Genomic DNA, 18,212 nt, shown 5'->3' on the forward strand with positions numbered 1-18,212 from the left:
GCTAGTTTAGCCCTTAGGGATATAAATAGAAGTGGCCTTTGGCCATGGCTGGGGCTGAGCACCTTAGGAGACTTAGTGTCCATGCTTGAGAGTGCTTAGGAGCCCTCCATCTCACATATACTTGATAGTGATCATTCAATTGTGTGAGAGAGCGATTCTAGTGTGATTGCATCATGAGGTTGCATCGAGTGGCACTAGGTGATTGAGTTGCGAGCCGGTGGTGCTTGTTACTCTTGGAGGCTGCCACCTCCTAGATGGCTTGGTGGTGGTCTCCGTGGAAGCCCGTAAGAAGCTTGTGCGATGCTCTGGAGAAGTGCTTTGTAAGGGGCTTTGTGCTTGCCCCGCGGGAGCCGCGAAGAGCAACTTTAGTAAAGAGTGTTATTGAGCTACCCTCACCTTCGGGGTAGGTTCTTGTGGCGCCTAACGTGCGGGCTTAGCGGGTGATGCTAATTAGCCGCCGAACCACCAAGTGAGCGGTCGACACAACGGGGACTAGCGTATTGGCAAACACGTGAACCTCAGGAGAAAAATCATCGTGTCAACCTTGTTCTTCCTGTTGGTTTGCATCCCCATTACACAAGCTTGCAATTACTTTTATACATATTAAGCTTGTGTAGTTGCTCTTGTAGTTAGTTAGCTTGTGTAGCTTACTAGTTACCATCTTTCTTGTGTAGCATAGAAGTAGCTCCCTTGCGTGGCTAATTTGGTTTGCGTAACCTTGTTAGTCACATTGCTATGTTTGTGTAGCTAAGTAATTGTGCTCTCTAATTTGGCATCGGTTGCCTTGTTATTGAGCATTGCTAGTGAGCTTAGTTGGCTTTGTGCTTTTGCTTACTAGCATGTGTAGGAGCTCCCTTGTCGCTTAAAGTACTAGTGGCATAGGTTTGTGTGACCTTACTTCTAGAATTGGTTAGGAGAGCTCTAGCTAGCCCGGCACCTTTGTTGCTTAATTAGTATCTTTGAAAGGTGCTAGTGAATATAGATAGAGGGGTGTAGTCTTGGCTAGATCGATAGTTATAATTCCGCACTTGTTTTGGTTAGCCGACATGATTAAGTTTTAGAAAAGACTATTCACCCCCCCCCCCTCTAGTCATCATCTCGACCCTTTCAACTGGTATCAGAGACCAGTCTCTCATTTGTGGTCTTTACCGACCCGAGAGGATGGCGAACTTTAGGCTAGAAGTTGTTTGTGACACACATTTTTGATGGCACAAACTATGTACGGTGGAAATGTCATATGCTTGATCATTTCCGTGAATTGGGTCCCAAGGCATGGTGGATTATTGTTGTTGGTTTTTCTCGTGACGCTTTGGATAAGGACAACCTAACCCAAGCACAAGAGGATTGCTTACAACTTGATCATCGTGCTCTCTATTATCTAATGTGTGCTTTACATGACGATGTTTTTAGACATGTGTGGGACTTGGAGAATGCTCATGATATGTGGCTAGCACTCCAAGCCTTCTATGGTGATTCCTCCACATGGGATGATGGTAAATTCAAGAAGGAGGATGAGCCTAAGAAGGAGGCACATGAGTGTGTCGAGCATGACCACAATTTGGTGATTGTGGAAGATTGCTCCACCTCATGGTCAAGTGATGATGATGATCGATCTACTACAAGTTCACTTGACAAGGTTGATGATGGTGCCACAAGTGTTGCAAGTGATGATGCTACCCCATGCACACTTGATGGTGATGTTGGTTCATGCTCAAGCCATGATGATGATGCTACTACAAGCCCATCCACTACACCACATTGTCTCATGTCATAAGGTGACACCAAGGTATCAAATGATAATATGGTTGATCATATTGATTCATATGATGAGCTTGTTAGTAGACTTGCTAGCATGACCATGTCTTTAGAAAATGAGAAAGCTAAAACATTGAAATTAGAAAATAAAAACTCATTTCTAAAGAATTCTTGTGAAGAACATAAGAAATTACTTAATGCTTATAAATCTTCACATGATGAGCTAAAATTGAATCATGAGACACTACTTGCATCTCATGATGATTTATTAGAAAAACATGCTTCTCTCATTAAAATGTTTACAAAGAAACTTAAAAATAATGAGAGCTCATCACATGGATCAAATGATAAATTGTAAAATGTTGCTAACCCTTGTGATGTAGGCAAGAAGCATGTATCCACCTCTTGTGATGACTTATTAGATATGCCATGCTCTTCACATATAGATGCTTGTTCTACTTCTATGTCTTATGAGACTAACCTTTTGAAGGAGAACAATGAGTTCAAAAATGAAGTGAAGAAATTGAACAACAAGTTAGAGAGGTGCTACAACTCTCAAGTCACCTTTGAGCATATGTTGAAGACTCAAAGAAACTTTGATGATAAGAGTAGAGTCGGCTTCAAGACTAGCAAAGTCAATCATCAAGAAAGCCGCAATGACATAAGTGGCATTGGCTTCAACAAGAGCAAGATCAAGGGCAAAAGATGGGGCAAGAGAAGATATGAAAGAGAAATGAAGAAGCAAGAACAAGAGAAGCTCTCTCATTTCATGTGCTTCAAGTGCCATGAAGTGGGACATCTTGCAAATGGTTGCCCCAATGAAGAAAAGCTCAAGTTGAAGAAAGAAGAAGAGAGGCTAAAGCATGTCAAGTGCTTCAAGTGCCGTACTTAGGGTCATCTTACCTCAATGTGCCCAACCAAGCAATCGGTGAAGCAACAAGTAAAGCCTCAACCAAAGCCACAAGTTGAGCAAGAGAAGACACCCCAAGTTCAAATCAAGATCAACCATAAAGATGGTGGTGATTTGATGATAAAAATGAAGAAAACAAGAAGGGGTGGAAAGACAAGGCATCCAATGTAAACTCAAGATGCCAAGATGATGAGCAAGAATGAAGATGAGAAGAAAGATTATGCTCACATCAAGTGCTTCAAGTGTGGAAGTGTGGGACACTTTGCCTCTAAGTGTCCTACCAAGCTTGAGAAGAAGGCTCAAGCAATCCATGAGAGGCAAGGCAATGAGAAGCACCACATGAGCAAAGAAGAGAAGGCTCAAGCAAAGAGAAAGTGCTACTCATACCGGGAAAGGGGACATATGGCACATTCATGTCCCCTAGGTGATATTTCTAAGCCTATTTCAATTGTTAATGATAACATGCTTAGAAAGGATGGTAATGGTACCTCTATGGTGGCTATTGCAAAATATCCTGCTATTCATACTAAGGCTATGCCTAAGTATGTTGCTCCTAACTTGAGAGGACCCAAACTTGTTTGGGTACCATCAAAAAGTGGATGATTGATTGTAGGTACCATCGGCATTGGAGACTTGATTCAATTGATTTCATATTGATCATCATATGTTGAATCGAGTTATGAAGCTTAGTGCGCATCCAAACCCAATGCCAAGTGAAAATTGAGTGAAGTCCAAGTGCTATCAACATACAAGTGCTATAATTCAAGTTGTTGGTGATTCATTGGATATATTTGATGACTTGCAAATAATTGAGTTGAAGCTTGCTAGTTGGATGATCATGAGCTAACCAAGGTATATCTCTTGTTGATCATTTTATTTGGGTGCATATGAGTTGATTGAATTGGATAAATATGCAATGTTACTTGCTATAAGATGATTGAATGGATAATTGATTAGTAGTCAAGTTTGGATTGATTTGTGTTGGATAAATTCATGAGATGACATTTAGTAAGTGGTTTGAATGAATATATGTCTTATGGAAGTATTCAAACAAGTTAGTTTCAAATTTGATTCATATTTGATGAAGTATAGCTCAATTGTTGAAATCTGTCCTATAATTGAGAATCTAAGCTAGCTATGATCTTAGCCATGTTTGAGTGATCAAAACTTATTGGATTGGCATGAAAATTGGTGTACATGCTCTAGACTTATGGTATGAGATGTTGTAGAAATTTCATGAGAATTGGATAAAAATGCTTCGGTTTTGGAGTGGTTCTTGTCAGCTATAGTGCAGCTGTTTTCAGCATGTAGCAGTGGTGGAAGAATTGAAATATGGTAGCAATCTAGAAGTTAAATGAAGCTAAAATTTTTACAGCTGCTAGGTAACTTTAGTTTTGCACACCTCCACCAAATTTAGTGGTATTTGGATTTGTACTTTGGGAGATATGCTTATTTCTTTGAAGGGTACAAAATCTGTCAGAAAAGTGACAAATGTTGGATTGATCTAGAGTCACTTTGATTGAAAGGTCCTCAAGTTGGAAACATGTTTACAAGTGTTTGAGGTATCTAAGTTTGGTTTTGAGATGATATAGAAGCATGACAAGAAAAGAGTACAAGGTCATTTGATTGAGGAGTGTACTTTGCACACATTTGGTACTAGAAAGTTTAAGTTCTAGATATGATTGGAAATCTTTTGGTAAAAAAAGAGGGACTTAAACAAGTAGAAAGAAAAGGACTTAAAGAAGGAATCAAGGTTACTCATCAAGTTAAGTCGATCACTTGGATCAATCAATCAAATCATTTCAAGTGAGTATCAAGAATGGTTCTTGGAGAAAGGTCACTTCTCCCTAGTGTAGGGGCTTGCCGCCTATGAGTAGGTAAACCAAGTGTGGTACTTGGAAGGCTAATATGGAAGTGGTGATCCGAGAAACATTTGAGATACTTAGTTGAAGTAATCAAAAGGGTTGATCAAGAAAAGCAAGCAACACCCAAAAGAGAGCTAGTCATGGTATTTCAAGTGGTATTCTCACGTTGATGCTCTCATGCAAGCATAGATCAAAAGATAAAGCAAGTCAACCACAACAAGAAAGTGCATTTGATCATAAGTGGTATTTATTTCATATGGGTGGAGAATGGAATTCAAAATGGTATCTATTGGTCTTCACCAAGCTTATAATTGGACTTCACATTGCTATTGGAGTAATGAATTGGAATCTATGTGACTATCCTCTACTCCAACATAGCAAAGGTATCATTGTAATGTGCATGATCATTTCATCCCTTACTAGTATGCGGTTAGTGCATATAGTACATGCTCCATAGGATCATGCATAACAAATGAAATGTTTAAATTCATAGCCTACCACTATTGCTTGAATAATTACTTGATCTAGTGGTTAGTATATGAATTTGTTCATGAGCTAGTGAACCCAAGTACTTGATTTAATATGGATTGCTAGCAAGTGACAAGTACAACATTGGTAAGATAACCCTTGCAAGAGGTGTGAAGAAGCTTGTCATTGGTTCAAACCAGACTTGAAAGCTTAGGCAAATCAATTTAGTTTAAGTCAACCATAAAAGCTCATGATAGTGATAAGAGTACAAGCACAAGACAACAATGCAAATGGATATCTAGTTTGTATGTTTCAAATGGTATCTAGACTCAAGTATTTCATCAAGAATTCATAAGTGATGTCTAGATCAACTCACAAGTGATATCCTATAAGTGGTACTCATAAAGATAGCAAATGTTCAAGAAAATAATCAAAATTGATAAATCCAACAAGTGGTTCCAAAATAGAAATTTATTTCAAATGATATCACATCTACATATAGTATCAATTATACAAGTGATATCAACCATGAAAGATGATGGTTGCAGTGTCCGGTCAATGGTAGCAGTCAGCGTGCAGCGTCGGTCAGTCGACTGGACGCTAGCTCTGAAAGTGACCGAACACTAGAGGCAGTGTCTGGTCCTGTTGTCGGATGAAGTAGTGTCGCTAGAGAGTGATCGGACACTGGGGCTATGTCTGATCACGTCTGACTAGACACATCCGGTTGGGGTCGGTACCTTACTATAAACGACCGGACGCTGAGGGTCCAGCGTCCGGTCAGTTGAAGCTGCTGTGTCCGGTCGGTTGATGACCGTTGAGATCAAAAGAATGCTATTGAACACAGGTGACACGTGGCTGTCATCGGGCGATCGGACGCTGAGGTCCAGCATTTAGTCAACACGATCGGAGCGTCTAGTCGACCCAATAGTTGCCCAGTGAAGGGGTAATGGCTAGTTTAGCCCTTGGGGATATAAATAGAAGTGGCCTTCAGCCATGGCTAGGGCTGAGCACCTTAGGGGACTTAGTGTCCATGCTTGAGAGTGCTTAGGAGCCCTCCATCTCACATATACTTGATAGTGATCATTCGATTGTGTGAGAGAGCGATTCTAGTGCGATTGCATTGTGAGGTTGCATCGAGTGGCACTAGGTGATCGAGTTGCGAGCCGGTGGTGCTTGTTACTCTTGGAGGTTGCCACCTCCTAGATGGCTTGGTGGTGGTCTCCGTGGAAGCCCGCAAGAAGCTTGTGCGGCGCTCCAGAGAAGTGCTTTGTGAGGGGCATTGTGCTCGCCCCGCGGGAGCCACGAAGAGCAACTTTAGTAAAGAGTGTCATTGAGCTACCCTCACCTTCGGGGTAGGTTCTTGCGACACCCAACGTGTAGGCTTGGCGGGTGATGCTAATTAGCCGCCAAACCACCAAGTGAGCGGTCGACACAACGGGGACTAGCGTATTGGCAAACATGTGAACCTTGGGAGAAAAATCATCATGTCAACCTTGTTCTTCCTGTTGGTTTGCATCCCCATTACACAAGCTTGCAATTACTTTTATACATATTAAGCTTGTGTAGTTGCTCTTGTAGTTAGTTAGCTTGTGTAGCTTACTAGTTACCATCTTTCTTGTGTAGCATAGAAGTAGCTCCCTTGCGTGGCTAATTTGGTTTGCGTAACCTTGTTAGTCACATTGCTATGTTTGTGTAGCTAAGTAATTGCGCTCTCTAATTTGGCATCGGTTGCCTTGTTATTGAGCATTGCTAGTGAACTTAGTTGGCTTTGTGCTTTTGCTTACTAGCATGTGTAGGAGCTCCCTTGTCGCTTAAAGTACTAGTGGCATAGGTTTGTGTGACCTTACTTCTAGAATTGGTTAGGAGAGCTCTAGCTAGCCTGGCACCTTTGTTGCTTAATTAGTATCTTTGAAAGGTGCTAGTGAATATAGATAGAGGGGTGTAGTCTTGGCTAGACCGATAGTTATAATTCCGCACTTGTTTCGGTTAGCCGACGCGATTAAGTTTTAGAAAAGACTATTCACCCCCCCCTCTAGTTGTCATCTCGACCCTTTCAAGTGGTATCAGAGACCGGTCTCTCATTTGTGGTCTTCACCGACCCGAGAGGATGGTGAACTTTGGGCTAGAAGTTGTTTGTGACACACACATTTTTGATGGCATAAACTATGCACGGTGGAAACATCATATGCTTGATTATTTCTGTGAATTGGGTTCCAAGGCATGGTGGATTATTGTTGTTGGTTTTTCTCATGACACTTTGGATAAGGACAACCTAACCCAAACACAAGAGGATTGCTTACAACTTGATCATCGTGCTCTCTATTATCTAATGTGTGCTTTACCTAACCTAACGCGATTAAGTTTTAGAAAAGACTATTCACCCCCCCCCCCTCTAGTCATCATCTCTACCCTTTCAAAGTCACCGAGCATGCCTTGAAGATTAGACCGGATTCCAGGCCGGTCAAACAATGCCTACGCTGGTTTCATCAATGAGGAAAAGTGGAGGCTCATCGGCGAGGAAATCGCTAAGCTCTTGGCGGCCGGTTTCATCAAGGAAGTATACCACCTAGAGTGGTTGTCCAATCCTGTTCTTGTAAAAAAACAAAAATGGGAAATGGAGGATATGTGTCGACTACACGAGCCTCAATAAGGCGTGTCTGAAGGATTTGTTTCCTTTGCCATGCATAGATCAGGTAGTTGACTCAACCTCGGGGTGCAAAACCCTATGCTTCCTTGATGCGTACTCCGGGTACCATTAGATCACGATGAAAGAGTCCAATCAGCTCGTGACTTCTTTCATCACCCCATTCGGGTCATTTTGCTACATTACGATGCCATTTGGACTCAAGAACACCGAGGCCACATAAAAGCATTGCATGATCAAATGCTTTGGAGACCTCATCTGGTGAACCATTGAGGCTTACATGGACAACATCGTAGTCAAGTCCAAGCAAACCAACCAGCTCATGGCTGACATGGAGCAGACCTTCAGGAAGCTCCGAGAGAACAGCATCAAGCTCAACCCCGAGAAATGCATCTTTGGGGTCCGAAGGGGCATGCTACTCAGATTCATTGTCTCCAAGCATGGCATCAAAGCCAACCCAGTAAAAATCTCGGCCATCAAGAAGATGGGCCTGATTTTGAACCTAAAGGGAGTTCAAAAGATTACCAGGTGCCTCGTAGCGCTTAGTCGCTTCATTTCATGCCTCGATGAGCGAGGGCTCCCCCTTTACCGGCTCCTGAAGAAAACTGACTGATTCGCATGGATGCCTGAGGCTCAGGAGGCGCTTGACAAACTCAAAGTGCTACTGATGAAGGCCTCGATTCTAGTCCCACCGGCTGAGGGAGAGCCGCTCCTACTCTACGTCATAGCTACAACTCAGGTGGTTAGTGTCACCTTGGTTATAGAGCGGGGAGAAGAAGGACATGCCCTCAAGGTATAGCGCCCCATGTGCTTTGTTAGCAAAGTCTTGTCCAACTACAAGACATGCTACCCCCAAATCCAGAAGCTCCTTTATGCCGTCCTGGTCACTAGGAGGAAGTTGCACCACTACTTTGACTCACACCAAGTGACCATCGTGTCATCCTTCCCCCTTAGTGAGGTAATCTAGAACCAGGAGGCCATGGGGAGAATCGTGAAATTGGTGCTCGAGCTGATGGATCAAGGCATCATGTACGCTCCATGAATGGCCATCAAGTCTCAGGTACTGGCTAACTTTGTGGCCGAATGGACCGATACCCAAATGCCACCAACGGTCATCGATCAGGAGTACTAGACGATGTACTTCAATGGATCACTGATGAAGAAGGGCACTGGGGTCGGGCTGGTTTTCGTTTCCCCCTCGGGGTGCGCATGAGGTACGCAATTCACATCCACTTCCTGGTTTCAAATAATGTGGCTAAGTACATGGCACTCGTCAATGGCTTGCGCTTCGCCATTGAGTTGGGCATCCGACGGCTTGACGTTTGAGGTGACTTGTGACTGGTCATCGACCAGGTCATGAAGGAGTCAAGTTGTCACAACGCCAAGATGCCTGCATATTGTCATGAAGTCTGATAGTTGGAGGACAAGTTCGACAGCCTCGAGCTCAATCATATCCCGAGGTGGCTCAATGAAGCAGCTAACACGTTAGCGAAGATGGCATCGAGCCGAGAGCCGGTCTCCACTGGCATCTTTGCTAGCGACATGCACAAGCCCTCGGTCCAATATGAGGAACCAGAATAGACCAACAACGAGCCGCCAGTCCTAGGCTCAGGGGCTAACCGGCTCTTAGTTCCATCTGACCCAAAGGTCATGGAACTCGTTGAAGACCTAGTGGCGGAGCCTAACCCTCCGACCGACTGGAGAACACCTTATCTTGATTGCCTTCTCCATGAGGTGCTCCCTACCGACAAGACAGAGGCCCAATGACTCCCGCATCGCGCCAAGTCCTTTGTCATCATCGAAGGGGAGCTCTACAAGCGTAGCCTCACCTACGGCGCTGCATCCCCATCGAGTAGGGGAAGGACCTGCTAGAAGACATCCATGGAGGGGTCTGCGAACATCATGCCGCACCTAGAGCCTTGGTCGAAAATGCATTCCGACAAGGTTTCTACTGGACAACCGTGCTGGCCGATGCCGAGCAGGTCATATGCACCTAAAAAGGATGCCAGTACTATGCTCGATAAACTCACCTGTCGGCCCAAGCGCTCCAAACGATCCCCATCATGTGGCCATTCGCGGTGATGAGGACATGACACCCATGCATATGACCATGTTTGGCGCATGGTATGAAGGGGTAGGAGGCCAGCAAGGGTGTCCAAGTCAAGAAGGAGGCCCGAGGCTAATTCGGTTTGAGTCCTCGAGGCGGAGGCCCAAAGCAACTCAAGTTCGAGTCTGCCTTGGCCTCCAGGACTAGTCTATCTTAAACTGGTCACCCAGGATGCATCCAAACTCCATTTTTGATGATTCACATATGGTTGGAAAGATAATTTGATAAGAAAGCCAATCCAAGTGGTCTCACATCGAAATCCCTTTAGAATCAATGGGAATCATTGAAACAAGTCAGCGTCCAGAATCTACCAGGGTGCTGCGACACCATCTTTTGGTCCGTTGGACCGTGTATCGTGTTTGGGCCATCTTGAGCACGTGACTTGATTTCATTCATCAAATTTGAATAATCCCAAATGTATCAAGTCACTTCCATCAAACACTCCAATAGTTATTTGATCCTCCACATTGACATGACCATCATAACTTGATTAGTACCTCAACTAAATGCAAGTACTTCCTTCTTCACCCTAGCTAGGTTCTTCGGCCGCCAAGCCATCGTTTGCCCATCACCCTTGCTTAGTACCTCGAAGCCTTTTCTTGCTATCTTCACCATCTCAAGCCATCAAGTCACATCTTGTGTTAAATCATCCATTCATTTGTATTGTTATCTTTTTTATTTCAATTTAGCAAGCTTCAAATATGAGACCATTCCATATGCAATCTCTCATCTCATTAATTAATTCTTATGAGCTTGCTTTCACATAGTACATGAAAATCCCATAATAAATAAGCATTTGCATGAATTTAATTTGCATTGTTGTCTTATGCTTGAACTAGATTGTTTATACAACAACACATCATTTTTGCTTTCATTAAGTACCTGTTAGATAACCTATTACCTATCCACACTTAGCAAATGAGTTAGACCTTTAATCATGTTGTCATTCAATCATCCAAAACCCACTAAAGGGCTAGATGCACTTTCAATCTCCCCTTTTTGGTGATTGATGATAACTTAATTAAAGCTTACAAAAGAATATAAACATTTAAGCTTTTGGGTTCAATGATTTAAGAGAGGCTCCCCCTTAATATGTGCTTATGATTAGAATTCACAAAATGACCTCAAATATCAATTGCACATACTAAACCATATAGGAGACTCCCCTAAATCATTGCATCTGTAGGGTGCATGTGTGTGTGACAAAGTAAAACCGTGATGCATATGACAAGATATATCACACAAGAATAAATATAAAGGCACCACATCAAATATTTTCATTCTAGCATGCATAGTCCTTATGAAAATAAATATAACACATGTATGTCACACATAGCACTCATTACACATTTTCTTAAGTCCACAAGCCACTAATATGTAAATAAAGATCATGTCTCGAGATACATAGATAAAACATAAGTAAGTCTTATCTCTCACATGATACAATCTATCTCAAACTCAAGATACATCAATGAAGCTAAAAAACTATAGCCTGCAGTACATATCTTTAGGTACAAAGATAAGCAAATGAGACAAATATCCTGAAGCTTTAATCAGTCTCTTCCCCCTTTGTCATCTATCACCACAAAGGTCCAACAATGTCATACTAAGGACAAAGGGGCTGCAAGCTATCTCTGAAAGCTATGATTACTCATCATCATCTTCATCTCTATCAACATCCTCATCATCTAAGCATATAGCACCGGCTAGATGAGAAACAACTGCACCAGATGGGTCATAGCCACCAGACCCATAGTAGCTGAAATTACCTATGAGGTCACTCCACCAGTCTAAAGCATACTCGTCTGCTGCACTGGGACATGGCTGAGAGTGAGTAGGCACATGAGCCTGTAGTGGTAAAGTGTTAGGGTGCTCTGGTGCATGCTGTTGCTGTTGCTGTTGCTAAAGGAACTCAACAAACTCTATGTCATACCTACCCTACTGCTGCTCCTCAGTCTTAGGCTCACTAGCTGCCTCATCTGATAGTGGAGATCTAGGAGGATCAAGCTCAAGTCTAGCAGTAATCTGCTTCAGAGTCTGAGTGTCCTTCCTCCTAGCCTCCCTCTCCTTCTGCTGACAGGTCTGTATGTCCTTGCACATCCCAAAGATAGCACTGAACATCTTACAAATAGGAGAAGGAGGACTACGGCGATGTGAAAGAAGAATGTGAAGGAGCATGTGGTAGAATGGAACCTCCTCCTGCTGCTGCACCACCTCCAGGTGCATCTGCCTTTGGTGCTGCTGTTGCTCCTCCTGGTCCTACTAGAGGTACACAAATCTCAGGTAGATCCACAACAATCTTTAGGGTGTTATGTACCTTGTCATACTCAAAGGTATGCCCTGTGACCTGCTCAATCATGTGCATGATGTAGGGAGTGAACCCATAGCCCTTGAGGGGCCTCACTCCGACACTCCTGATCTTGCACCAAATAAAGTCAAAGACGCTGAAAGGTCGTGCATCAGGTGTCATCCTATGGAGTAGGTTCCTAGAATAGTCTGCTATGTTGCCCTTGTCTCCACCCTTGCAGTCAATGGTCTTCCTGAACATCCTATCCAGGTATCTATAGGTAAGATGAAGACCTAAAACCTTTCCCACTGCTCCTCTCTCACCTCCTGGTGGATACATGTAGGCAAGCTGCTCTGGAGGTAACACCTGCTCTATGTGGATCCTATCTTTCTAAAGATCATCATCTAAGAAGCCAAGTAGAGCTGCAAAAGCATCATAATCAACACTGTACCACTGGCCCTCAAGCATCTAGTGCATACGCCTCTCATCCTCCTCAACATACATAGTGGCATAGAATTGGGCAATCACCTCAGTGTTCCACTCATGCTAGAACTCCATGATCTCATATACCCCTATATTCTCACAAATAGCAATAGCATGATCAATGGAGGACTTCCACAAATCTCTAACATACTGCTAGTCAATCCACTAGGACCTGGCAATCACTAGGTTCCTGGTGAGGATCACACTAGTGTAGAAGTTTATATGAAAGGCTATCTGAAATCGATGATCAAACTGAATCCTAGACAAGCCCCTTGGATCAATTCTCCTCTCATCTCTAGCTCTTATGGTCATGCCTTTCCCTCGATAGTCAACTCTAGAAACATAAGAGGGTACACTAGGTGGATGTGTCTCAAGTAAACCATAGTGCATACCCTAACCTGGCTGGTGCTGAGCTGGAGGTACTGGCTGCTCCTCCTCAATCTCCTGCTCATCATCTGAGCTGTCACCATCTGAACCTCTGTCAGTGCTCTTCCTCTTTCTGGTACTGGGCTCCACTCTATACTCCTCTGTATCTGTGTCAGAGGTAGAACTATTGTCTCCCTCTTTGTATTGTGGAGCACCCCTAGTAGCCCTAGAGAGTCCCCTGCTGCTGCCCTACTCCTACTAACTGTATCTGGGATGCATTTCCTATCTTGCCTTCTTGTATTTCTCTACTGCTGGATCATGCCTTCTTGTACTCCAATAGTGATTTGATCCTCTACATAGACATGGCCATCATAGCTTGATTAGTACCTCAACTAAATGCAAGTACTTCCTTCTTTACCCTAGCTAGGTTCTTCAGCTGCCAAGCCGTCGCTTGCCCTTCACCCTTGCTTAGTACCTCAAAGCCTTTCCTTGCTATCTTCACCATCTCAAGCCATCAAGTCACATCTTGTGTTGAATCATCCATTCATTTGTATTGTTATCTTTTTCATTTCAATTTAGCAAGCTTCAAATATGAGACCATTCCATATGCAATCCCTCATGTCTCATTAATTAATTCTTACGAGCTTGCTTTCACATAGTACATGAAAATCCCACAATAAATAAGCCTTTGCATGAATTCTATTTGCATTGTTGTCTTGTGCTTGAACTAGATGGTTTATACAATGACATATCATTTTGGCTTTCATTAAGTATCTGTGAGATAACCCATTACCTGTCTACACTTAGCAAATGGGTTAGACCTTTAATCATATTGTCATTCAATCATCCAAAACCCACTAAAGGGCTAGATGCACTTTCACAAGGGGTATAACGGCTCTATTTGTTGGTGGGCTTATAAATAGAGGTGGTGGCCAGCCTTGGCCACTCTCTTGGCACTTCCCACACCTAAGTGCACCCTTTGAGAGCTAAGCAAACACAATCTACTTACTTGCACACTTGATTTCATCATTTTAGTGAGATTAGAGAGCATGTAGTGCATTGCTTAGTGATCTAGCATCTTGTGGCACTAGTTGGGCGATTTGGGCTGGTGGAGATTTTGTTACTCTTGGTGTTTGCCGACACCTAGATAACCTGGTGATTGGAGGATCGTTGAGCGGAGGAAGGTGCTTGTCTCTGGCTCCGATCATGGTGATTGTAAGGTGCTCTTGTGCCTTCCCCGGTAGAGCGCCAAAGATAACTCTAGTGAATTGCGCGTGGCTTATGGATCCCTATCTTATGTTGGTTGTGCGGTACCCAGTTGTGGGTTAGGCGTGTGATGCCTATTAGCGCATGAACCTCTAGGTGGGTGAATCGCCACAACGGGAACTAGCTTGCTGACAAGCAAGTGAACCTCAGAGGAAAAATCATTGTCTCCTTGATATTCTTTGGTATTCATTGATTGATCACTTGCCATGGCGGTATATCTCCTCTACCACTCTCTTGTATTACATTGTGTATTTACCTTGTGTAGTGCTTGTGGTAGTTGTAGCTAGTAGTGTAGCTTAGCTTCTTAGTTGTAGTTATTTTCTAGCTAGCTCAACTAGTGTAGAGAGTAGTGACTTAGCCTTTGAGTGACACAGTGATCATGGCAAACTAGAATTGTGGTTAGGAGACTTGCATTTTTAGTAGGCTAGTGCAACATTCATTTTGCTTCATATTTGTCTAATTACTTGGCTTAAGTGTTGTTGTAGAAAATTTTTATAGGCTATTCACCTCCCTCTAGCCATTAGGACCTTTCAGCCAGATATAGAGCTAGCATGACTCATTATGACTCGTTAGCATAATAAGTTGCATGGCTTGGCTTGTTAAGCTCACAAGACGACTCTTAACAACTAACCAATGCATAAATTAGTAGCTAATAATTAGTTACATACATAGTTATAAACTTCAATCTCGTACATACAACATGCCATCAAGTCTAAATTGTTATAATTTATGTTGTTGGACTATGAAGTGCTGGGCTTATTTAGAGCAAGAGATAGCTTGTTGGCTCGCAAGCCAGCTGGTTAACAACTATGACCAATGCATAAATTAGTAGGTAATAATTATTTGCATATATACAAGCATAAAGCCAAACAAATTAATAAGTACAATGATTACCATACATTAGTTCTAGACTTCAATCTCATGCATAGGATCAAAGGTGCCTAAAGGAGAATGAATATGCTAAACCTAAAAATTAAACCATCGCAGCAAATTAGTCGCCAGGTAGCGGAAATTCCAGTCCAACTTAGAATTTTCGGCTCTGATTAGAAATTCTAGTCTAGACCTTAATTTCTGGTCATAGGAAGAAAGATCTTATGTGATCTACAAATTTAGCCAACAAAACTGAGATATATGATTATCACACGTGTAGAGTGCGTTGAGCTCATTTCGCAACAAGTAGATCAAGAAAGAAAAGTAAGGCACAAAGTGGCAAGAACCCAAGAACACATGATTTATTCCAAGTTTCGGCCATACCACCAAAGTGTGCCTATATACAATTTTATATAGTGTCTAGAACTTAAATCTTGCATGGGTGAGGTTTGATCCGAGTTATCCAACAGGTCCTAGGCGACTAGGATTCATTAACTTGGCTTTTTGGGTTTTTTATAAGTCCATTAACTTGGCTTTTTGGGTTTTTTATAAATCATGATAAGTAGCATATGTATTGTACTTGTACAATTCAAAGAAGCAAAGCAGCAAGGTCAATAGTAATGGTCTTGATTCTCAAAAAAAATAGTAATGGCCTTAATAAATTTCTGCCCATTACTTTTGAGTGTATTCCCTCTGTCCTTTCTATCTGTCATTCTCACTTTTCAAGAAGTCAGACGTACTTAACTTTGATCAAATATATACAAGAAAAATATAAATATTTATGATATATAATTAGTATCATTACATAGATCGTTGAATCTATTTTCATAAGAAACTTATATAGAGATGCAAATGTTGCTAATATTTTGTATAAATCTAGTTAAAGTCGAGAAAGTTTAACCCACATATTTCCCATAGCGACAAATATAACGGGTATACAAGATGACAGGCTCAGGTTCCAAGCACTGTACCTCACACTTTTTGACGAGTCATCAATGACGCTCTCTCTCTGAGTGATCATTATGTCCATTTCTCTTAAAATGATTATAATCACTTCAGATAGTAATCAACAGTTGCGAAGTTGTGGAGCCAGAAATTATATATATGTGAGCCAGCTAAAAAGATCTAGCTTGTAAAACCCGATTGCAGCTTAACTGGTTAGGCTACTCGCGGTGACTGTCTATGTTAATTTCTTGAGTTGACACGGGTGCTCGCAATTTCTTATATGCATTATAGGATTTAATGCGCTATTCTTTCAGTGGTAGGTGATATGCCCATTGACAACAAGGCTCATGATGATTTCGTAAATCTCGATATCTACTGGCCTACTCTTTCGGATGTGCTTATAAGGATGATGATTTTATTACCTAGTGTCTTTCGGATGTGCTCATATAGATGATTTTATTATATAGTGTGCTTCATATGATTTTATCATCAAGATATTAATAGATATATATGACAAGAATTTTGTTATATTCTCCCTCTTAATATAAATACAATATAAAGTTATACTAGTAAAAAATCTTGGTGTGAAATGTTAGGGGGGCACGGCCCCTGCCAGCCTCCCCTGGCTCCGCCACTGTCCACATCCAAAGTCCCTTAATGCTCTTGAAAAGCGCACTCCACATCCAAAGTCCCTAGGTACAAGGCACATATCTGGTTTCCTAATTGGGCTACAGAGGCAACCGATGCTACTGGAGTCGCCGCCGCTTAGTTAGAGGTGGCACACGATGTGATTTCATGGACTTTGAAGCTCTGTCTTTCTTAGGTTGTTTAGACCTTAGCTCATATATATTGTATGGTGCGTGCTCTTTGAATTTATTCCCTTCACTTTCATGCATAAATTTCTCCTTAGTTGCTTGCTTAATCAGTAACACGATCACTACTACATAAATCTTAATGGAGGCGGGCAAAATCTTAGTTGCTTGCTTTAAGGCGACCGCCTCCATTTAACCTTAACCGAGGTGGGCACTCGGGGGGGCTGGCCTGGCGACGGATAACCGAGGTGGGCAAAATTGGTGCCCGCCTCCAATCAAAAAAGGGCACCGCCGCGCAAAAGAAATCCTATAGTAGTGGATGAATGGGGCATACGACATCAACATTCTAGTGTCACTGCAAGTTTTCTTTATCTCCCTAACCATCATGTCTACAAAGTCGAAAGGCTTCCCCAACAAAAAATGGTAGAGACAGCCTCAACATCTTTGTGAACTAGTATATTTCTATCTCCACCCATAGGGAAGATGGTCTTATATCCAGCAGCCGACATGTTACATTATGAATGTATTCATTTGCATTTTCAAGCACTTTGGTGTGTGATCCATACTGTCCTTAAGCTTATCATTCCTTTTGTCATTGTCATGCATGGATGAATCAAGTAGAACCTTCTGACAAAATCTCTTCGTAACGGTAATCATCCTATTTATGTCAGACATCCATGTCAGGAAGGTCCTATTGGGATCTACATAGAATGTGGAGAAGAACTGCCTGATCGTCTCTTCATGGCAGTCCTATCTTTTAGATATTAATGTATGAAGACCAATTTAAAGACATTTTTTTCTTAACATCTTTTAACTCTTTAGAATGGTTGATATCTTCCCAATTGATCCATTTGTTGCCCACAAAACCAGTGTCTTCATAAACACTGGTGTAGAGGACCTCTTGCTTACAAGGCAAAGCTACACATGTACTGTGGTGTGCATATGCCCCCCCCCCCCCCTTAAAATACCGATTTAGTGATAAAAAAATACTATATATATGCACCCTCTATGGTCGAAGTCCATGCACCCCCACAAGGAAGTTGCACCCCTTTAATTTACTCTACTTCGCCACTGCTTGCTCGTAGGACAAAATCTGCCCATCTCTTGAAGTTCCGACCTTTTCATATAAATTTGGTCTTTCATTCAAGGACTTCTGAGCATTCTTTACATACGGTCCTTTGTAGTTCACTTTAAGCTTGTGCATAGTCTAAGATAGTTGGGCCAACTCGAGTGTCTCAATTTTTTACATCTTCCTCCTCAATTATAATGTCTGCTTCCTATACTGCAGTCTATGTTGTTTTCTCAATTGTAACCTTAACAACCGTCTCTGTTACTTCCTCAATTGTAACGTGAGCATGAGCACTAAACCAACAAAGACGGTTCTTCGCATCTTGGACTAAATAATGCCATATGGAATTACTTTTCAAGAGAGTT

This window comes from Miscanthus floridulus, chromosome 7 (assembly GCF_019320115.1).
Source record: "Miscanthus floridulus cultivar M001 chromosome 7, ASM1932011v1, whole genome shotgun sequence".
Taxonomy (NCBI): Eukaryota; Viridiplantae; Streptophyta; class Magnoliopsida; order Poales; family Poaceae; genus Miscanthus; species Miscanthus floridulus.